Source organism: Rissa tridactyla, chromosome 7, assembly GCF_028500815.1.
Source record: "Rissa tridactyla isolate bRisTri1 chromosome 7, bRisTri1.patW.cur.20221130, whole genome shotgun sequence".
Taxonomy (NCBI): Eukaryota; Metazoa; Chordata; class Aves; order Charadriiformes; family Laridae; genus Rissa; species Rissa tridactyla.
In genome coordinates this window covers 41,549,218-41,566,508 of record NC_071472.1, presented here as the reverse complement: position 1 = coordinate 41,566,508, position 17,291 = coordinate 41,549,218, and the positions used below count along the sequence as shown (strand labels likewise).

At 38.9% G+C, this 17,291-nt stretch overlaps 1 protein-coding gene across 1 annotated transcript in view; it reads right to left on the bottom strand.

The window, feature by feature from the left end:
- Positions 1-17,291, bottom strand: part of SPAG16 (sperm associated antigen 16) — a 317,517-nt gene that overhangs the window by 114,836 nt on the left and 185,390 nt on the right.

The following is a 17,291-nucleotide window of genomic DNA, read 5'->3' as shown; positions in this document are numbered from 1 at the left end:
GAAAACAGCTCAAGGGTTGATACCAAAAGCACTACTGTGAAACTCCATCCTAAGAATATACTCAGAGATATTTAGTTCGTCGAAAATTAAAAAAGGTCGTGGGGTGGGGGTGGGGTAGGGTGTCAGACTTTTAAAATATTCTTCCTTTTCTCCTTTTCCAATAGATGTCCACCAGAATGTTCTGTAAAAGTACGTACTGAGAGAGCTTGAAATATGTGCATCATTTACCTGATAGATCTTAAGGGGGAGCTTGCCATTATGAAATATCACCTGCCTAAACTTTTGACTATTTTTAACACTCATGGTTCAGATTGCTATTTTTTGTGAAAATATCATTATAATCCTCATTAAAGCAGTTACACCCCCATGCCTAAGACAAAGCTTTGAGAGATTAATCTCTCAAAAATTTTAACATTGCACAGGAATAATTTTGAAGCTTTTTTCGCTATACTAAAGCATAAAGGCTTGAAGCCTGAGGAAGGGTTCAAAAGAGACCCTAATTCTGTAAAGCTGCTAGGATTAAATGTGCTTTTATTAATGAAACACTTGTACTTTTAATAACTCAAGCTGGATCTCACTTACGGAGACAGATAAAGTTAGCAAAATGACAAATTATCATACCCCTTATACATTTATGAAATAAGAGCTATTTTAAAACAAATTCAGAAGCAGGTATAAAGTGGGACTGATGAAATCTATAATTGATCCAGAGGGTAGTATGTGCTGCCACTGTTGTGAATCACAAAAAGAGATTTATTGCTTATGTATTTTTTTAATACATGATCCCCAAAATACTACATGAAGAACCGGTTCCTTGGGCTGAATTTTAAGAACACACCATCCAGGCAGTGATGAAAATCTTTCGGAACACAGATATGAGCAGGAAGGTAGTTGAAATGGATTCAATTTGGCAATCTGTGGCAAGGGAAAGAGTTACAAATGAGGTTTAGCGCTCCTTACAGATCAACGGAGAAAGAAGAGGAGATTGAAAACAAAAGCATCGTTTGTGCAGGAAAAGTTTAGAGGGACTGACTGACAGTGGAAGTAAGGGCAAAAATACTCAGGAACAGAGGGGCCCAGTGCCCCAGTCCCCTGCCACACAAGCTCCCTAATTTTCCCTGGGCATCAGAAAAAGCATCACTTCAGTGAAGAAAGGGGACGTGCATCAGTTGAGGATCTGCAAGTACACGTGTATCAACTTCATATCAGCACTTCTGGGAAGCACAAACTGCTGCTTATAGGAATGACGGCTGGCAGAGCTGTTTTAGCGCTGGGGCCTGCACTTCGTGGTCATGAAATCTTCGCCGCACACTGGGATTCAAACCAGACGCACACATTACCAAAAAAAAGTGCTATGTCAAGCCAAGTCAGGCATCCAAAACAAAATGCTGCTTTTAGAAAAGAATCCTATCTACTTAATAGCTGATCAATAATGACACACTTTTTCTGATTTGCAGCATTTTTTGGTCCTGGGAGATAAAAGAAACACCCTAAATTCTGAGGTAATGTTTTGTTACCCACAGCTGCAATATTTTTTTTTACTGCTCTATATGTATGATATAAGATTATCTGTGGGGGGAAAAAAATATATCAGGAAAAGCTGATGTTTTTAATGATTTAAGCTATGACTTTAACAGTCTATGATACCCACACAGCCCTCTAACATATGACTGATTTTCAAACAAAATGCAGACTGATTTTTATATTAAAAACTATGAAAATATGACATTAGATGCTCAGCCTTAATTATCAGCAGCTATATACATAATCTCCATCTGAATTTAAGGTTGATCACTAACAGAGAAACCTCCAAGTCGTTGTGCATTGTGTATATCTTTAATTCAGATAATAAAACACTTTTTTACCAAATCAAAGAACCAGACAACATATTAGGAGACAAGAACAATGTAATTCTGATCTTTTTCTGCCACTTGAAACACATTCACATATATGCAAATAACTTTGCCAACTTCTAGAACTTTGGTGCTAGTAATTTTTTTTCAAAGCAAGTAGCAGTACATCCATGTACAGGGCTATATGGACCCAATCGCTTGGGTTTCTATGGCCTTGCTTGGTCTGTTTTGGGGGTTTTCTGACAAGACCTTCTAACAGATCAAAGCACTATAAGGGATGAAATATGCCTGTAGAGTTTAGAACAAAGTATTTGGGCCCTGCATTGTCTCTACCGATAGATCTTTTTTCTTAATACTAAATACACACACAGTTCTACCTTTCAACTCATTTCAGGTATTCCTAATTGATGCTATAAACCTGCCCTTCCAGAAACAATTACAGTGGAAAAAAACTTTGAAAATGTTAATTCTGCATTCCGCAAAAGCAGATGGAGCATTACCTTCTCAAGCCTAAACAAATCTTTCCTCCCTCGTATTCTCCCCGCAGGGGTCAATACTTGGACCAGTATTGTTTAACATATTCATCAATGACCTGGACGAGGGGACAAAGCATATGCTCAGCAAATTCGCTGATGATACCAAACTGGGTGGGGTGGCTGACACCCCAGAGGGCTGTGCTGCCATCCAGCATGACCTAGACAGGCTGCAGAGCTGGGCAGAGAAGAATCTAATGAGGTTCAACAAGGACAAGTGTAGGGTCCTGCACCTGGGAAGGAAGAATGTCAGGCACCAGTATAGGTTAGGGGTGGACCTGCTGGAAAGCAGCTCTGAAGAAAAGGATCTGGGGGTCTTGGTAGACAGTAAATTATCCATGAGCAAGCAATGTGCCCTTGTTGCCAAGAAGGCCAATGGAATTCTGGGCTGCACAGGGAAGAGTGTGGCCAGTAGGTCGAAGGAGGTCATTCTCCCCCTCTACTCTGCACTGGTGAGGCCACAACTGGAGTACTGTGTCCAGTTCCGGGCTCCCCAGTTCAAGAGAGACAGGGAACTACTGGAGAGAGTCCAGCGCAGGGCAACAAAGATGATGGAGGGATTGGAGCATCTCCCTTATGAGGAAAGGCTGAGAGAGCTGGGACTCTTTAGCCTGGAGAAGAGAAAGTTGAGGGGGGACCTTATTAACGTTTACAAGGATCTAAAGGGCGGGTTTAAGGAGGATGGTGCCAGACTCTTTTCAGTGGTTCCCAGTGACAGGACGAGGGGTAACAGGCACAGGCTGGAACATAGGAAGTTCTGATCAAATATGAGAAAAAACTTCTTTACGGTGAGGATGACAGAGCACTGGAACAGGCTGCCCAGGGCGGTTTTGGGGTCCCCTTCTCTGGAGACTTTCAGGACCCGCCTGGATGCAGCCCTGAGTCATGTGCTCTGGGCAATCCTGCTTTAGCAGGGGAGTTGGACTAGATGATCTCTAGAGGTCCCTTCCAACTCTGAAAAATTCCATGATTCTAAACACACACATTTCCTTTCATTATATATTCCCCCTTCTTCCAGCTTCACTGTTCTCACTACAAGATGCCTCTGCATTAATACTTACTGAGTTGTAGACTTATCAATAATTAATTGTCATATTCAATGACAACATGAGCCTTTGGCACAGTTATTCTACAACATTTCAGGTGACTACCTTTCTGGATAACCAGTCAAATGGAGGCAATAGCTACACTGACAGTGTTGCCCTGTAAACACAGCAAACATAATATCAACCGTCAAAGCAGCTTCAAATACTGCACCTTGTTCAAATGTTTGTGGACGATGGACTTGGATCTGAACCTCAAGCTACTCCAGGGGGATTACTCAGGTTACCTCTGAAGATGACGTGGAACAGAGAGCTAGGAAGCTATTCTGCTTCACAACATCAGCTGTCAAGCAGAACCACAGTTCCCATCCTTCCAAATTTACAAGGATTGTCATTTTGCATCAACCAAAATAAATGTATTTGTATCATTAGATCTAGCTGCCTAGGACATCCCTCTTTCAATCTCTCATACCACTGAGTGGAGGAATACCTCTTCATAACCACTAAGCATTCTTGGTCAGCTTTGTTCTGAATGCTGGTGGGGAGAGAGAACATCTTGCTCTACAGTTTATTTGGTAAATAAGAGTAAGGCAAACTTCTCTGTCCACCACATCGTAAAGAGTTATTCGCAGGAATATTATTTTTAGCAGTTGCCAGGGACAATACTGGGAACCAGACAACAATTTTGTTACTGTATTCTACATGGCATTAAGTGAATGGAGCAACATCTGTGCTACTGGCATTTGTATGTATTACTTATGCAGTCCTGTGGACGTGCCCGGTGTTCTGCAGAAAAACTACGATACGGCTCCTTTCCTGAGACAATTACTGTCTAAATCAAAAGGCAAAGCCTTACACACATCACTGTCAAATAATGGTTCTCAAAGGAACACACTAAAACAAATACAACTTGCGTTAAAAGTTTCGTGTCTTAAGAGAGCTGCAGCAACAGGTGGCACCTGACTGGAACTTTACCATACAACATAAGCATCAGCAACTCAACAACAAATTTTGAACACACAGTCTAAAACATTAAAGGATTAACAGTCTTTTACCATGGCAATTGAAAAAACACTTTACAATCAATATTCCAGTTACTTAATTGGAAAAATGACGTCTCTTTTATTTACTTCTATTCATGCAATTATTCTAAAGCAAAATTCTAAAAGCTACTATAGTATTTGCAATATCAGCACAGGTAGACCTTAAGCACAGCAAAGCCCAAGGGAAGAACTGCAAATACTGTTTAAGATTACTTTAATTTTGCTGACATTTTATGCTAGGCCAAACAGGAAAGAAAAATAAAGGAAATGTCTAGAAAAAATGAGTTATTCCGTGAAAAGCAGAACTAATGAAGCCTGAATGCCTACAGAAGTATCTTTTGCCTCTTCGCCCCATCATTTTAGCTGTTGATTAAATAAATATATCAGGAATTGATTGATCCTTTGGACTTCTGTCTTCCAAGTTTTGTCAGAATTAGCCTGCAGGTTAAAAGTTAGTAGAGAGCATCAGAGAGGGTGTAAGGAACACGCGCAGAAGCAGCGTAGGAAAGGGGCGGGGGGGAGCACATCCTTGTAAGCTTCATTTTCCTTGGAAACAAGGTTAAAAACAGTGATCCAGACAGTTACACTTAGGAAAGTATATACCTACCAATAGGGTCCCACCTTTGGCTATGAGAGCTGTATTTAAACACCCTCTTTCCCATTTGATACTAAAACCAACATAAGGGATGAAAATACCAAACATCAGTTCAGCTGTGCAGTCATCGGAACTCTTCTTTATTGTCCTGTTTTGCCATGGTGTGTTTTTGTCATAGCCCCTCATTTTCCTCTCACCAGAGAAGGTGAAAATCAGGCTGAATTTAAAAAAGACTGGGGTCAACATGTTATTTAAAAGTTCAAAAAACAAAAAATACTGAAAAGACAACAGGTGATTTTTTCCACACCAGGCAGGAGACTTGCACAATGCCTTGATAAAGGACGGTGTGGATCCAACTCCTTGTGGGTACAAAGGAAAACGGGACAAAATTCTGGAAGAGGAATACATCAAGGATTACACGGAAACTGCATCTGGCTCAAGTACCTTTGAAATAAGAATTAGAGTCCAGGAGGGGACTAAGACACAACCTCACAAATGCCTTTCCTATTCTTATCCATTCCTAGGCATCCCCTGATACTCGCTGTTGGGGACAGGAGTCTCGTGTTCTTAGTCTGTATTTAAACCAGACACTTAGCAGCAAAGATTTTGTTTCTAATAGATTTTGTAACCTTGAAATAGACTTGAGATATAGTTCAGTACTTTTGTTACTGGAATTCTGAGTCACATTAATTATTTACAGTGACACTTCTTATTAAAACCCCTAGGTTTTTTGATATCTACGGCTCATTTTGCATGTTGCTTTCATTATCCTCATGGACTATGTGTCTAAGACACATCTTACGTAGTAATTGTAATATGTTTCATCCTTCAGAATAATCTTAAGCCCAATTTTACTCCTGTTTTATTAATAGACATAAAATGTCATTTATACAGAAGGTGAATGCCAGAATACTCAGCAGCAGAAATACAAAAATACCTTTTCTTTTCCTCATTTATCATCAAAGCTGAGGAATAAAAAGAATTAAATTTCAAAAATGCAAAAATCAATCATAAACTGACATTCTATCAACCAATGAGGAAGTTTCAAAGCCAGGAAGCACGGCAGTAACCAGCAGATGGTGAACAGTACGTTGGTCCATGGCGTTATGTCTAAGAAAAATGCAACCATCCTGCAAAAATCTGTGACACAAGGCTATCGGCTGGAAATCTTCAGGAAACTGTCAATGCATAGTATGCCAAGTGCAAAACTCAAGGTACTATTTCATTCTACATTACCTAATAGCTAGATCTTTTTATCATATTTCATGCTTATATATTGACCCAAGACAGCATAACTGTTTCCCCCTGCCATTCTACCTGGCTGACAGCTGGGTGCGACATCAAGGGAAAAACCATAAAGCATTCTTTTGGCATAGCACCACTTGTCGCTGCTTCTAGATGAGACAGACACTGATACCAGGCATCATAAAAGTAGTAATTTTTTGTTTTAATGAAGCTCGCCTTCTTTATTAAAACTTCCTTGAGGCTACATTACACTTCAAAAGTGACAATTTCATATCTGCAATAATTTAAATATAACATGCTCCTACTACTAAAAAGAGTCCCAGTATGGTATAAATGAATTTTCCGACAATGAATTCAAATCATTCATAAACAAGTTTCAACCTAACAAGTCCTCCATGTTTTAAAGCATTTCCCTTTCTGAACCAAGTACGGATGTCAGAGGCTGGCATATCTAGCCATACACACACCGAAATATCCTGTTTCACTTGGCTCCTTTCCCACTGCTCTTACCAGCTTCTCTCTGTCCCCGTGCACAATTATTCCTTTATTTCAAGGTTTTGGCCTGCTCTAAAGACAGCCTACGGTTCTGCATTCTGGATCGTTATGATGATTTTTTTGTTGTTATGTCCACAAGGTAGCAGATTGCTCCAATTCAGGTTACAATCTATACAGACCACAGTCAGGCCTGCTACATTCAAATCCATTAGCTTGCTAAGATTGGCTCAGTACCCCAGCAAACATACTGAGTGTTAATATTCGCTACAGGCTAGGCTTTTGGAAGTATAAAAAAAATGAGTCAGCTGTCTTTCAATGTCATGTAATTAAAAGTGGTTAAATGAGATTTTAAAATAATTTGGGCACCTGGTAGAAGGCAGTTTTTAGCACATGCAAAATTGCCTTTTAGGATGCTTTGGAAGCATGCCAAGTATGGAATAAAAATGAAAAGACAAAAGATAAACTAGTTGGAGATTAGATATAGCAAAATGCATGCCAGCAGGACAGCAGGCATTAGACAATGCAGGGCTCTATGCAAGGTTTAAAGACTGATGAATAATTACCTTTTTAACCAAAAAATATGTTTTTTTAAAAAATTAAATAAAAAATGTCTCTTCTAAAAGCTTTCTGCCAGTGCACGTCCAGCATTCCACATCAAAATTCTACATCTATTTACCAAGGAGCATTTGGGCATCCTATTTGAAGCAGGGAGCTCGTAGGAGCCTAGCTAGTGAGATCTCCAACAATTAGGAAGGCTGCTTTTGCTGAAGGCAAACACTGTTTCTGGGTCCAGTTGTCCACTCTCGCTTTAGGATATTGCCAAGTAATTCTTCCTCCATTAACTTCACAAGGAATAATTATTTTGCCTGAAATTAAATGTAATGAGTAAACGCTACAAAGCTTCCATATTTTTCAGAAATGGTATCTATTCTATACCATTCCAATATCGTCCCTCAAACAATGACAATTTAAGTTAAACTCTCCCTATAAACCATCATATTTTTAAGATAAATTAGTGTATTTAGGTCACATAAAATCATGCATAGTACCAATCAATATCCATAACTTACATTAAATTGCGTGCTAATAATGTATGATACTTAATCTCAACACCCATCCCATCCAGCGTGTGTTGTTTTTCCTCCACTGGAGTGATTCCAAACCCTCAAATTTTAATGAAGGGCTGTTAAAGTAGAGAAAAATGTGGTTTGGAAGGAGTTCAGATACATGAATTCCACATACGGAACAGATTTATGACCTATATTAACAATGATAATCCTATGTCACAGTTCCTCTGAAACGCAAAGTTGTGGATCAGTCATTTCAAATCCATTATCATCCCCCAAATGGTTGTCCAGTGATGTCTAATCTCAGTCAATAGCCAGTAATGAACCGCAGCCATTAATCCCATTTGCATGTTTGTACAAAGCACCATTTTTAAGCTGCATATTCATATGCACAGAGAGTTCAGTGAGTGCACAGAGATTTCACAGCCTGTGAAAAGTTCTGCATTGGGATTTGAACATTTCCCAGGCACCCGGAAGAATATTTAACCCACGCTGTGTAACGATCTCGACAGTGAAGCCCAAGAAAACACACAGGACAGTGCTCTAGCCAAGTGTTTGCATTTGGGCAACTGAAGACCTTACTGAGCCATGCCCTGAGGATACAAACTTAACCAAAGGCAGGGAATTAGTTAATGGAGACAGTGACCGATAACAAATTGAAGTCTGAGCGTGGAGGAGGAATGGAAATGCTGAACACGAACAGAATCCTGGGTTGGTATAAGAGAAAGCAGCATACCAAAAGTAATATAATCTTCCATCCTTTCATGTAAAGGCTTTGTATGAAAACTGAATTTCCATTCATGAGGCCATGCAATCTAACACCTGATTGCTCAAGAAAGGGGAAAAACAAAAAAAACAAAGCCTCAAACCCAAAAACTCTCAAAGCTGATCTAAACTGTGGACACATATACTGTAACCTTCTTTCTTTCTGTTCCCCATTCATTTTATATACACACTACTCAAACGCAAAGAAAAGTTACAAGAAGCTAAGTACGTGGTTCCACACCACGTCCTTCAACAGCCAAACAAGTCCCAACGCGCATTCACAGTTAGTCAGCTCCCCCTGCTACTTGTGCCACTGCAACTCTTTGGTACACAAAGTTACCCAAATTCCTGCAATGATACAGCTTGAGGGAAAATACATAAATACAACAAATAAATGACAGTGGGATAATTCATATCTGGAGTCTGTACTCAAGACAAATTTTCCTTACTTCAGCCATTAGACCTTATTGCATGCTAATGACTGAAAGCAGTAAAGTAAGGTCTAGTCCTTGAAACAAGATTCATGCCAGGAAATCCCAGATCTCCATGCACCGATCCCAAAACGTACTACCCAAAGGTTAGGGCATAAATTCCACAGGGTCTACTAAAAAGCCCCACATATTAAATATAAAAGCAACACATTAGGAAATGCTGCAGATATACGCAGATATACAATGGAATTAAATAGCATCCAGGAATAAAACAACCATATTTAAATCCTTGCAAGGATGAACCTTGTATATTTGAGCTAAAACATCTAATTAAACATCATGCATCGCCAACCAGTAAGCACTCATCATTCCAACATCTACTGAATTGTACTGGTTAGATCATCTTTGGCAAGATGAAATAAATGAAGGACACTGATACTACTGTATGAAAGGAAAGGTCCCGACTTCAAACATGACCAACCGGTAATCACGTTTTTCCTCCATCTAATTCAGAACACTATTTTTCATCACGGATAGATCATTGTGACTAGGATAAGGTTTCACGCTGCATTCCTCAGACACACATTCCCCTCATTAGCATTATATTAGCAGAAAATTAATCCTGCAGAAAAAATGGAAATTAAGTTTCCTGGCAGTTTAGTTCTCCAAACGGCCTCACTGTGCACCAGAGCTCTCCAAGTCCAGGGACTGGTAGCGAGTGGCTGGATACAGACCGAGGAGGAAAGGCTCGGGATCCTCCCCTTCCACAGCAGCTAGCCGCAGCAGTGGCACGGGCACAGCAAAAACCTGCAGCATCAAGCAACACAAGGATTTGAACATCTGCCTAAATACTTCAAGCCAGAGATGAAACCAAAAAAAGTCTGTCACACTGATAAAAAAGCACCCTCCCCTTCTAAAATCTTTTTTAAAAATATCAAAGCAATATTTATATAAAAGCTAAGCCTCCTACCTTGAAAAGAGACATTTCAGTGCAATTCAATTTTTGTAAACACTCTGAATATTTGGGGTTTATTTCCAATTCAAATGTCTTAGACATTGCCTCAATTGAATTGCCATTCTCTAGTCAACTCAAACACTAATGTTTGTTATTTTAACAGCTACACTTTAGGAAACACACATTTTAACAATATAACAAACATGGATATCTCCTTAGCTACTCCACTAGAACCCTTGCAGCAGACTCTAGGGAAAAAACAATTGCCTTTATTGCACGGAAGAAAACAATAATGAACCAAGAATGTTAAAGGCATCAAGATTATAATTGCACACAAAGAAACATAACACAAGAGACTCTATTAAGAGAGGTGTTTTGATGTGTATAACAATTCTGCATAGAACGAGAGTAACATGTTAGCAGAAACGCAGGATCAGAGCAGTAAACTGAGACCAACGCAAGTGAGGAGGCAGCCAGCGCTCTATAATTCCAACTCTTCATCCTCAAACAGGGATGCCGATGAAGCTAGAAGAAAACCTAAACTACCCAAAATTTGAAGCCAACACCAGCAAACAACATCTTTTCCTCACAACTTAAATAAATAAATTGAAGATCTGCAAAACTGAATTGCTTCTGGTGACTTCCTGGCAGCAGCTGTACCAGGAATGGCAGACACTGAAAATGAGGGTGAGGTGTAGGAAAAGAAACCCAAGAATTCTATGATGAGTAGGCAAATTTCTGCAAAACTTTCACAGAACATATTCATTGCTTCACTGAAGCTGAACTAATAGGTTTAGAAGTATACCATTTTATTGGTACTCCATAAAGAGATTTCAACTGCATATCCCTCCTCCCTTTCTCTATCAAAGTGGTTATGGTATAGAAATTGTTTTCTTTCTTTCAAGTAAACACCAGATCTAATTACCCACACAGCTGAACAGTAACTTTCCTCTTAATTTCTAAAAGTCAAAACAATCACATCAGAATATTACTGAATTTGAATAACTGGATAAACTTTTGTTGCAAAGAGAATGATTAAACTTGACACCTGTTTTGTGAAACCCATAAAGACAATCACTATGCTTTTTCAACCAATATGATTAGATTGGTTTAATGTTCCCAATACTAAATATGGCTGTTTTCAGGTCTAAAATTCAGATAATGACAAAGTGTAGCAACACAAGACAATCATTTAAGAATAATGAGATTATATCTATGTAAACAAAGCATTCAGTACATTTGAAAACTATTTATCTCATAGACAAGCATAAAATTTAAATGACATTATAAAGATAAGATAGCTAAATAATAATTTAAATAATACTATACAAAGACTAGCTCTCTTTCTATTCCCATTAGGAGTTAAAATGTATCCAATGTCAAATACTTCATACTATGGGTATGAAGACTGAGGTCTTTTGAAAGGGGCTTTAAAGAGCCGTTTCATATTTGTGATGGAGGGGCAACAAATTAGTCAATAAAAATGGCATTAGTTCATCCAAAAAAAAAAAAGATATCAAATGAACAAGGTAAAGATCAGACAAAAGAAACCACAGAAGCCCTGTAAGAACTAAGAACTCCCTAAGAAATTCTGAGTTTGAATTAAATTGATTTGACCAAAATGGAATCTGCTTTTGTCATATTAAAACTGTTTCAAAACCAAAACTTGAGTGTTGACATACCAATCCTTTGGCACCCCCTCTCACTTTCTCAGGGAAAATTATTTGAAAAATTGTGGCCAAGGATTCAGTTTCATTTGAGAGAATGCGTGTGTGCGTGTGCATAAGACTGGCCAGACTTGTAACATCTAAGAAAAAAATAATCCTGGTAATTATAGATTTTCTACATAGAAAAGTAAAATCAAGGGGTATTGCTTTGTGAGGAAAATGCAATCCTTCCTCAAATGTATCGCTGTACAAAGTTACAGAAATGAGGGCTTCGTGTTATCACAGTTTGTGTTTTTCAAGCTGCTGACATGTGTGTCCGGTGACCCATGGGCTGAGTCCTTCCCTCTGGCCCCTTGTCTTCTCCTCAGGAGGAAACCAGTTATGGGGCTTCACTCGGCACCAGCAGGCGAGCAACTGCCAGAGCAGCAGCTGCTCCGAGCGGAGCAGGCCAGTGGGACGCACTGCTTCTGGAGTTACATCTGGCTGAGGGGGTGGTGGGGACTGAGCACCCTCCAGCAATCACCGAGAGCTGGTCAGAGATGATGTCACTGATGTTTCTCTGGGTATTTCTCTAGGTGGTTTATAAGTAACATCCCTTTGAAGCAGATTGCCTCGAACTCTCTTCTTTACCCGCTCACATACACTTTAATTGGCTTTCCTAGCATAGTCTTTGCTTTCACTGAAAGCAAACTGCCACTCAGCCTGAACTCTGGGGTACTCTGGAAAAACATGCCATTGGATAGCTTGCTGGGAAACAGGCATATGCTCATATGCCTGGTGAAACAAGACTTACATTTCAGAAGCCATATTCCTTTCTCCCTCCACCAAGACACAGGGAAATGAAGTTTCTCATTATGTATCCACACCAAAGAAAACTCACACACAGGAGACAGAAAACATACAAACAAATGAAGAAACCAATTACACTTTTCACGATGTTTACAACTGCAACTCCTTAGCAACACATAAGAAACAAAAACCAGAAAAAACAATCGGTGTAAGCAGCATCCTACCATAAATTTCTAAAATGCAAGACACCTTAGTCTATTTCAGTTACAATAATGCCTTGGAGGCTACAGCAGAGCACTTAAGACACCACCACCAGACTCCAGACACCTTCTAACCAGCTCCCACTGCACAAGGGCAGATTTAAAAATCTGAGCCAGACATGTTAGCCAGCAGAAAACACCTAACAAGACAATCCACAAAATAGCTATGAGATAAAATCCTTGGTCTTCAAAATAAGATGTCATGGTATATCTTAAATATTGGAAAGGTTTCCTACTATTTATTAGTTTTACTAAAAACTTCAATAGGTTTTCAATCACTGGTTTTGAAATTCAATGAGTGTGTAAAGCTACCTGTGAAACTAACTACAGAGCAGTTTCATCGAAGGGCAGCATTTTATTACAATATATTTTCTGCCTGTAATTATTTCAAATATACATTTGAATTGCTCCATAGGAGGACTGCTTCTTCTGTCAGCCAGTTTCCTCCTTTTCCCCTCTTCAACTGTCATCAGCATTTCTCTCTCCTGCTGTTTGCTGAATTATTGTAATGGAGATATTATTAGTGAATCACTCTAACTTTGAGTGGTCAATATTTCCACCAAGTAAGAAATAGAAGCCAAAGGTAGTTTTTCATTAGAGCATGGTCATTCTGCGTGAAAAGTGAAGCCTGTTCAGTAACCACACTGTGGAACTGCAGACTGTTTGCTTTTTAAAATCAATATAATGATAGACTCTTAATGTTCCTGATATAAAAGAAAGAAGTTGCATTTTGTCCTGCACAGTATTTCTAGTTCAGAATAGCTTTCAAGGACTGGTTCAAGTTCTGGTAACTGAAGGATATATTTGAAAAGAGAAAAACTGGTCCAAAGTCCAACCAAATTTCTAAAACTAAAGCAGCTGTGACTCAACTTCAAAATGTATGCAATAGTAATTTTATTTTTTTCTTCCTTTTGGTATGGAAAACTACTTCTCTAAAGCAGAGGTAACATCCTCGGAGAACACTAACAGCCTAATTATTACTTTCTGTTTCTGAAGTCAAATGTTACAGATGGCCCATGGTCTGCCAATACAACCATTTCAAAGACAGAAGACCAGAAGGACTGGTGTGATGGAAACACCTGAAGATTTGGCAACAAAGCAACTCTCCAGAATTATGGACATCTGCTGCGTACCCCGGACTGTGTAAGAAAAAGCTCCTCAGCATGGCAGGAGCAGCAGAAAAAAAGAAGGCAACTTCTGCACAACAAAACAGGATCTAAATGTGTAGCAAAGTTACAATTATTATCATCCCATATTTTCCAAAAGCACATTGCAGAACTGATCTCTCTAAAGAAAAATACTATGAGATACATACATTGCTTTTTCTTAAAATAGATACTCACCAATAGTTAACACAGCCCTCAGAAATGATATAAAACATTTTTTAGATATATATCCCCAAACTCTACACAGAATAACCAACAGTTACATGTGCCAGAAGAGATTAGTATGGGTAGAAACATTTGGCTTGTGGGAGTGGGTGGAAGGGGAAAAGTTTTAATCAAATCCATTACCTGGTTATTGATTTCGCTTTGCCAGACTGATCCTGTAGAATACTTATAAAGCCTTTGACATTGAGACGTTTGGCCAAAGATATTGGATTAGACTAAGCAAAAGCTGAGCTTCTCATGTAATCTCTCATATTTCATTTATATGTGATTTATTCCTTTGTCCAGCACAGACTTTTTATTGATAAAAATAATGAGATTGAGAATCCCAAAGGAAATTTAATGCCCACCCACACAAACATGTTTGTGAAGTAAAAATAGTAGGCTTTGTGGGCCTGAGAGGGAATGATATTATGCAAAGACTGCTTCCTTGTCACAAAAGTAGGAAGCTTGCCAAAGATTTTGCAATAAACAAAGCTACTTTTGAAATTAAAATTTTGCTTTACTTGAAAACACGAAATACACAGTTAATACTGTACGCCGTGGAACTGACTGAAAGCCTTCTGAAACAGAACAAATGAATGCAATTTTTTGTCTTTCGACTTCCTGTATAAGCTCGGTTTGACAAAACATCTTAAATGTCTAGTCTACTAAATACGATGTGTTACATAAAGCCACTTAGATGACTGAAAATTAATCGTGCCACTCAAAAGAAGTTTCTAACCATTGTCAATTTTAATATGTAATCTGGTAACTGAAGGCTTTGTTGAATTATATGAGAATCCAAGATTCTCTAAGAAATTAAGTCATTATGCCTTCGCAATACAAATGCCGTTCAAAAGTCCTAAGTAAAATGTACCAGACTATCTTGCATTTCTTTAATAGCTATCAACAGCAATAAAATGATAAATAAAAAACATCTGTTTCTGCAGTGAACCCTGGATTAGGTTTTAAAGCCTCTATTTGAAGGCACAAATCAGAATAATTCTATTCACTGATAGCCAACAGAGACCTTTGTGATTAACATGAATTTTACAACTCTTTCTTATGTTAATGCTTAGAGTGGAGTTAGTGGCTTTTAAGTCTCAGCCTTCTTTAATGTATAATATGAAAGTCAGCATTTATGACTTAAAAACTAGCAGAAAAAGTTCTTCTGAAGATCACTGTTTATGGACAGTGATCTTGGATATTAACAGTAATATCTGAGATCTTATCATTGAGAGGACCATAAGTCTGGTTGGCTCAGTGGCCAGACAAAAAGGGTGAATTTTAATTTCTCCTCCTCCCTGGCTCTCTTAGCATTACACAGCAGTTTGGCTGACCAGTCTTACTCTTTGTTTGAATACAGCCCTTCTCTTATCAATGACCCCTGTGAAACCTCCTGGGGCAGCGAGTAGCATGTGCTCAGCCCTCCTAACTCTTCTAGAAGTAGACAACGAACTGGAAGCACAATTGCAGAGTGCCTACACAGTGAGTTGTTATCTGGGAGGCCCAGGGCCTGCTTTGGGATTGGGCAGTAATCCCATGAAAACACACACAATTCTCTAACGCCACCGGAAAAGCAATCTGGAGCACAATAAACAGGAGGGTACCTGAGCACATCACAGCTGAAACTTTTCCATAATTGAATTTGAAAGGGTTCCTGATGGAGCCGAATTCTCAGCCTGTTCCTTCCTCGACATCTCGAAGAACTTCCTTTGGACCTGAGTGGATTAACTTGTATGGTGTTACCTTAACATGGCTGTTGACCCAGCCTGGGCAGTGGCTCTAAGGGATGGGTGGTAACAAAACTCAACACTTTAAAATCACTGACTCCAAACCTTTCTTCCTGCTGGCAGATTTTTCGAAGAGCCCCATAAGTGTATGTGAGGGTCTCTAATTAGAAACAGCATCCAGTAGCACAGTCAAATCACACAACATAATGTTAAATTACAGCTTAAATACAGACAAACGCTACTGTATTTAACTAAAACTAACAAACGTTAGCTTTTGTGATGTAGCACCATTTTATAAATCCTGGAATCATAACTTAAGCAGTAACTGTTTGATCTGGAAGTCTCCCTAGTTTCACCAAATAACTATTGCATCAATACTTGGAAGTCAGTACATTAAACAAAATGGCATAATAGATAATTCCTGTTTCTTTTCATAGAAATAAAAATAAATCTAAGACTGGCATTAGGAATTATTAAAGTATGAGGAGGAATATATTTGATGTCAGTAGAATTTTTTAAATTATCCTGTTATTGTGACTAAAGAACCTAGTCACTCGATATGTCATCAAATGCTTTTCATTTGCTGAGGCTTCATGGGCCATGTGCAGTTTTAGTTATTTAAAACGTATTATTTGCAATATGTAACCAAACAGAAAGCAGCCATTTATTTTTAGTGTCAGATTGTCTGTTTGACTCTCTTCATACCCTGTAGATGTTTCTCACCGCACACTGATACATGAAAATACTCTAACTGGCAAGAAGATTGGTATGTATTGATGCATGGGCATCTACCAGTAATGGGACCCTCCTCACCAGTTCAGTCCATATGGAGCCAAGAGCTGTAGAGGGGGTGGACAAAAAAAGAAGAATGCTCCCTGCTTTTAATTCACTTTGATAATCAAAGCACTACGGGCTCTCAAACTACAAAAGCGTGTCCACTGTGAAATTCTGAAATTGTACATGTACCTGCCAACCTGTCAACTCTGGTTTTTGCTCCTCAACAGCATTTCCCTCCTTCTCCAAGCGCAAGTCCTCTGAGACGCAGTGAGCAATGAGCAGTGTCAGACTCTGCCTGTTACCTCTGAACAACTGATCATGGCTCTCTTGAAATCCAATCTGCCTCTCCTTTCTGTGAATGCCTTCCCTCCTGAATTTTGTCCCTCTCTCTCATCACTCCTCAGAGGTTTCTCCACACCCTCCCTTGGTTTTCTGGATTACTGTTCTGCTGGGCTTTACAGTCTACAGCCTTTTCACATTGAAATCCACCTCTGAATAGTTTCTTCACAGGCCCAAATGATGATATGATAAAAAAAAAAAAAAGTCACGTAAAAAATAAAATCAGGGACTTACCTGAGCAAGAATTAATTTCAGTTTCTCAGTTTATTCTGGCTTCAATTCTGCTCAAGAATTTATTTTTTTAAACCTTAAAAGTTTTCATACAATGAGG